Source organism: Triturus cristatus, chromosome 9 (assembly GCF_964204655.1).
Source record: "Triturus cristatus chromosome 9, aTriCri1.1, whole genome shotgun sequence".
Classification (NCBI taxonomy): domain Eukaryota; kingdom Metazoa; phylum Chordata; class Amphibia; order Caudata; family Salamandridae; genus Triturus; species Triturus cristatus.
The window spans coordinates 829,953,186-829,959,673 of record NC_140592.1 but is presented as its reverse complement, the minus strand read 5'-3'; the positions used below and the strand labels follow the sequence as shown (position 1 = coordinate 829,959,673).

Sequence of the window (6,488 nt, the reverse complement as noted above, 5' to 3'; positions counted from 1 at the left end):
AATGAAGTAGATTTATATGCATTGTATGTCATATCCAGATTACTGAAGCCTCTGTCATATCTCTCCTCATTAATTGTCTGCCCCTTAAAAGGGCATAAATATATGCTTAATAAGGCTTTTTTTCAGACCCACAAGATGGGTATTGGCTATGCATGTACCAGGTTCAGATTAGTTTCAAACCCATTTGGTTATTTTTAACTACTTTGCTCCCTCAAGAGATATTCTATGCTTGGATGGTATATTGCTCTAGCGATGGGAATGTTGTAAGGACAGCACTCTATTGTGTATTCATATGGACTCCTGTTGTGGCCAGGTTAGTTCACATGTCCTCATTGTGTCATGACCAATGACTGCATATGCTTTGACCATCCCAAGTCATGGTCATGTCAGAGCCCATTCTTCGTACAGTTCAATTATCCTCCATTGTTCACTCAACTGACACCTTTTGTTCCTTAGGCGTACTCTCTTAAGGAATCCATACATTATCCAGGTCCACGTCAAATCCCCAGCCCACTGAAGATACTCTGCATTTTCCAAAGTGAGATCCTCGACTACAACATCAATGCTTTGGAGTTTTTTGTTTTCAGTATAAACAATTACACCCCTTGCAACTTAGTTCCCAAATCCTGCAGTATTTGCTTATTTCTGTCTTGGGTAGAGCACTATATAAACTGCACCAAATGCCCAATCCAATTCCTGGTTTCTTTAAGCTTTAGGCACACTCTTACCTTTGTTGGTTACAAGAAGATACTATGTCCACATGTAAATTCAGAGCATCACATTCAGCCACATGCACTTTTGTCCAGACCACCCGTGAACCACTGCTAAACCTAAAAAAATTTTTTAGAGAGGTAATTCAGAAAAAAACACAAAAGAATAGGACATCAACAAAATGTAAGATCAATGTTACTTAATGATTACTCTATTATGCAGCGCAAGACTCAGTTTCCTGAGTTGATGCACAGCAATACTAATCAACATTAACACACGTAAATCAAGAACTTTGTTGAGAACATTGTTTTTTGAGTCTGACCTTGATCAATTTGGTGATTATTAAAGTAATCTACTGAAAACTCGGATGGCAAGTGGTGCTTTCTGATAGAAACATGGCATTCTCCTCCCTTTCCCTAACGCCGGTACAGAAATGTGCGGCTATGCGCCGCAGACACACCTTTGCACCATAGTGCAAGGGAGTCTCCATAAGTCTAGCATAGGATTTGTATAGGAAGGATTCCATTCCAGTGCAAAATACTATACAAACCTTTTTCCACATTGCCTGAATGTTGCACAGTGCAGCACAAATGCAAATTTGGAAAAGAAAGGAGAAACAAAAGCATTTCTCATTCATATCGCCTACCTGAAATGGGCGCTGTTTTCGGTTGCTAAACCTTGACTACTCTTTTAAGTAAATAGGGCTTAGCGTCAGAAAGCTTGGGCGGTTGCATGGGAATGCCCATACACCCCCCATGGTTTACCCGCTTGGTGCTATGTGCCGCTTTGTGTTACTTTCAAGTTATTTTCAAGCGTAAAACAGGTTTTACACTGGAAAGTAAATAGGTTAACAAAGAACATAGTTTTGCTTCACTTTAGTGACACAAACACGGCATTAAATCTTAGTAACTAGACCGCCAAGTGTTTTAAAGCTGGAAGAACAGTTTAGTCACACCTACAGAAACACGTCTGCCACAAAAACTTAATAGGTAACTTCAGGAATAATAAAGGAGAAATATCTTTTAGTTTCTGTTGTCTAAATGCATTTGCACTATTATTGAATGCTAGCCTTTAATATGTTTGGCCTGGATTATTTATAGAAATCTCTCCAGACTCTGGTACAGGTGCACCTGCAATGCTTATGCCAGGACTTAAGACCTCTTTCTTCCTCCCATTCCCTCTGCCATATTCTATCAAGAGAAAGCCAGGGAGGTGTGATAATGCACAGGGATTGGTATATAGCCCTTAACGTATAACCAGGGGCCCAGTTTCTGAAAGGTGTCAGGCAACACAGACCAGCACCACTGTGCTGTATTGCGTGACAGAGGGAGAGAGCAGGAGAGCGCCATATTCACAGAGATATGGCACTCTCCTCTTCTCCGTAGTCCCGGCGCTTAGTTCAGCTGCAATGCACCAGACACAATCCTTATTGCCATAGCAATAGGGTGCGTACCTGAGTCTAGCATAGGTTTTGTACAGGAAAGGTACCCCTCCAGGGCAAAATAAAGTGCCTAAAAAAGTTTAAAAGCTGTTCCTACTTTGAATGTGTTCTGTACAGTGCAGCAAGCATGTAACGTTGGAAAAGCACAGAAAAATGAAAAAAATTCTCGGTTTAACGCCTGTTTTCAAAGGCTTTCATTTTTGGTGCTAAACCTTTTCAGCCAATTTTAGTGAATAGGATTTAGCATCAAAAAGCCTGGGTGGTTGCATGGGAATGCCCATATACCACACATGTAACACCCCCTTGATGCAAAGTAATGCACAGCAGTGTTTCATGTATGTAGTTGAGCTTATATAGCGCACAGCTACCCGCTGTGGGTTTCCCGGCGCTTGCTTAGGGAACCCGTCCTGGTATTCCCCTGTGAGATAGCAGGGTATTTCATGCTGCTATGTATTACGTTTACATACAAACCAAGGCTAATTGCAATTATCGCTGGTTTGTAAATCCCAAAACAGGTTTAGTGTCGGATTTGCATTGAAAAATTAACGCTAACTGGAGGCTGAACCTTTGAGAATCTGGGCCTGGGTATTAATGATGCCAAGAAGAGACGCTATTATTCTTTATTACTACGAGAATGCTACCAATCATTTTGTTCATGTTTGGCCTTTTGGGTCTATCGGTCTGCATCTTTACATTACAAGCTCTCTTAGGTATAGTTTCTATTAATTTGATTATTTCCCTAGCTTTGCTCTTCCCATCACAATTGCCTGTAGCTGTGTTCTGTTTTTGAAATGGGTACATGATTCAGTCTCTGTGCCTCAAATTTGGCCTTTCACATTTTAGCAGTTTCCGTATTGTATACCCTGAGATTTTGCATATCACCCCGCTCTTTTACAATATCCAAATTTCCTCCAACGTCTATAATTGGCTTACCTGGCAAAGAGTTAAAATTCACTGGGTTATCAAAAATGTTCAAGTACCATTACTATTGTAGGTTTTTATATTGTGTCACGGATCGTTTTTATGTACAGGTATAAAGCATCGTATCAAATTATAATTGTGTTTTACATGTGCTTTTATGGCCTATATTGGACGAATAAAGACTTATTGACTGACTAGAAATGTTATCTTTATGTATTTTTCTTGCTTTGTTTATACAAATATAATTCGTAGTCAGTTTTGTAGTCATCCAAAAAACTTTAATGTATTTAATGTTACTTTCTTTATCACACACGGCAGTTTAATGTTAAGTTTAGGTTGCCCATTCATGTGTGTGCTCTTATCTAAAAAAGTAGACTATTGAACCATGTTCTTCCTTATTTTCTTCATGTGTAAAGAAAGTGATTTGCCTGAGCCCTCTGTCACTCATTCACATGGCTGTGTCATTATCTGAGAATATCATGTCCAGACTGATAATGTTATATTCAATTTGCTTATTAATCGTGTTTTAAATAAGCTGGGAACTATTGCTCTCTTCCGGCTGGCAAAACACATTTCCCAGGTTCAGAACATGTCTATTCATATTAATATACACGCTATTACCCATGGGGCATATTCCTTGTACAAAGAGAACACGTTTGTTTAAACTTTTAAGTTCTACCATGATAAATCTAATTTAAGTTAACATATTAAGTTAACATAACATAGCAGTCACTAATGAGAGTAGTGGTCCTTCCGTAGACACTCTTTCAAGTGTAGTCAAGTCTTTGCCTCCTGTATTAGGTGAAAATTCCTGCAGCTCACTGTTCCCTGGCTTTATATATTCAGTGAGTATGTCATTTGTCCATTCCTTCAGGTTACCCTTTTCTGCTACCCAGTGATGTGACCTCTGTCACATCGACTGAGGTATGTAAAGTTGTAGAATTCTTGTTGATCTTCGAAGTCTTGGAGTTAACTTCATTAATTGAAAGTTCTGTGCCTCCAGGTGCCACAGATTCACTAGTATGTGCAATGTCAAAGACAATGGATGCAGGGGCATATTATCAAGGCCCATTTCGCCACTTTTTTGGCTTTAAAAGCCAAAAATACGGCAAAAATGACATCTCCCTATCTACAAGGGTATGCTAACATGCATTAGCGCATGTTAGCACCCGTTTTCCCGACGCCTCGCTTTGCATCTCTAATGAATGCAAAGGGGGCTTCACTGGGCAGTACTCCTTGTAAATTATCGCTGATGTGCACATTGCGATATTTACAATTAGGCCCACGCATTTTTGCGGACGTTATTTTTGAGTGAAAACCACGGTTTTCGCCAAAAGCTAACGTCTGCAAAAATGCTGACTTAGGTATAATTATGCAGTTTTCCATGGAACATCGCTGAAAAACCAGCGATGTTTCATGGAAAACACGCTATCGCTGGAATAATTATCGCCATTGCGCTATGCATTGTTAATACAGCGCTACCATGGCAATAATTACCAGCGATAGCCGGCGATAACATATTTCACGCTGAGTGCGGCCAGCGATAATTATCGCTGCCGCTTGATGATATGCCCCATTGAGTCTTTCTAATTGAATCGGGAGTTCATAGTCAGTAGGAGTAGATAACATCTTGATCACATACTTTCTTTATTATTGTCACCTTTTTACTTATTAGAGCAGTGTTTCTCATTTTGTAACGTTTATCAACTTTAATGTAATTAACAGAAACTTTCAAACATCAATAGTAAAATTGAACTGCACGACTGTCACCACCATTGTAAATGTAAGCGATGTAATTTGAGCTAATATGATCCACTAATGCTCTGCCTTAGTGACCAGGCAAATTCTTTTACACTGGAAGTGAGTGTGGAAGTCTTGTTCAATGTCAGTTAGCCTGCATTCAAGATGTTGCACCACATCTGCAATCTGGATGAATTTAATGAAGCCTTGAAGAGTGAAGGTGGCAAATTGGTGGTGGTCGACTTTACAGCTACGTGGTGTGGACCATGCAAAATGATTGCACCCTTCTTTGAAAAACTAAGCAATGATTACCCGGAAGAAGTCTTCCTAAAAGTGGATGTGGATGATGCCTAGGACTTTGCACAACACTGCGATATTAAGTGCATGTCGACATTCCATTTCTACAAGAACGGCCAGAAGATTGAATACATTTCAGGACCAAATCAACCAACTCTGGAAGAAAAAGTGAAAAATGTAAGGTGATTTGAACTTCGTGTTTCTACATTATATCTTGAGGATTTTGATCAAAGACTTAACAAGTGATGCGTAGAAATACAGGAGAGCCTCAAGCAGAACTGCCCATGTAGTAAACTTATGTAGCTCTCAGGATGCATTTATTGGCTTGATCCCAGAATCTTACTGCTTCATGTAAATTATCATTTGTTTACAGTAGGAGCTAGCAGCTACCCAATGTTGTGTTGTGTTCTAGGGGTCTTTCACTGTCTCCTCTGTACTGCCTCAGAATATGGTGTGTGCTTCGCTTTGTAATTTCCTTTGCTAGAGCTTTTTTTCATCTTGATACCTTATCGGCACCAAGCATCAAAGTGCAACATGCTCTTTTATACCTGATATTCAGATAATAAAGGAAAATAAAATAAGTATGTACACTTTAAACAAAAAAAAAAGGAAGTGAGTGTGGAGGAGGCTGAACGCATTCCAAATTGGCCCAGAGTTCCATGACTGACACTACACCTCTGATAATAATCTTTGCTTCCCCTCAGGTCAGTGAAAGTAAAGGGCAAAGTGTCAAAATGGCATAAAGTAAGAAATGTTCCACAGGCTTGCTACCACCGAAGTGCCGTGCAGGTAAGCGTGATGGGGGCGTGTGGGGAGGGGGTTGGAAGTCGGCATATGGTGGGATAGTAAACATAAAATAAATAAATAATTGCGGCGAGCGCAAGGTAAGTGGTTTTATTTATCTCATATTCACTACCCTTTTGTATGTCAACTTCTAACCCCACCCCTGCCTCACCCCTACCCTGCCACACCACACTTACCTGCACGGACTGCGACTGCTTGTCACATGTCTTTTATACTGCAAGCAGGTGTGCAGGGGCACTGACCATGTTCTGAAATGGCCGAGCTCCATGGCTGTTGGCTTCCAGTGACTGGAATCGCATGTCAGATAAAATATCCTACCCTCAAGTCAGTAAAAGTGAAGGCATTGGACCGGGTGTAATGGCCATACCTTTTCATGTAGTGCTAAAAATGGGCCTTGGAGAGGACTTAATAAATTAGGTCCATCTCCTACATGACTTCACTCTGGCGGACGTTAACTGCTGGGGCTTCATTGCCAACATGTTCCAGATCCATAGAGTCACCCGCTGTTTGGACAAGCTATTGATTTAAAAATATTGGGAGAGAGCAATATCAGAAATAAAATAATAATATATCG

General features: G+C 40.2%; 1 pseudogene; it reads left to right on the top strand.

The window, feature by feature from the left end:
* Window positions 1-4,978: 4,978 nt before the first annotated feature.
* LOC146798914 (thioredoxin pseudogene) lies at window positions 4,979-5,296 on the top strand (annotated as a pseudogene).
* The last annotated feature ends 1,192 nt before the right edge of the window (window positions 5,297-6,488 follow it).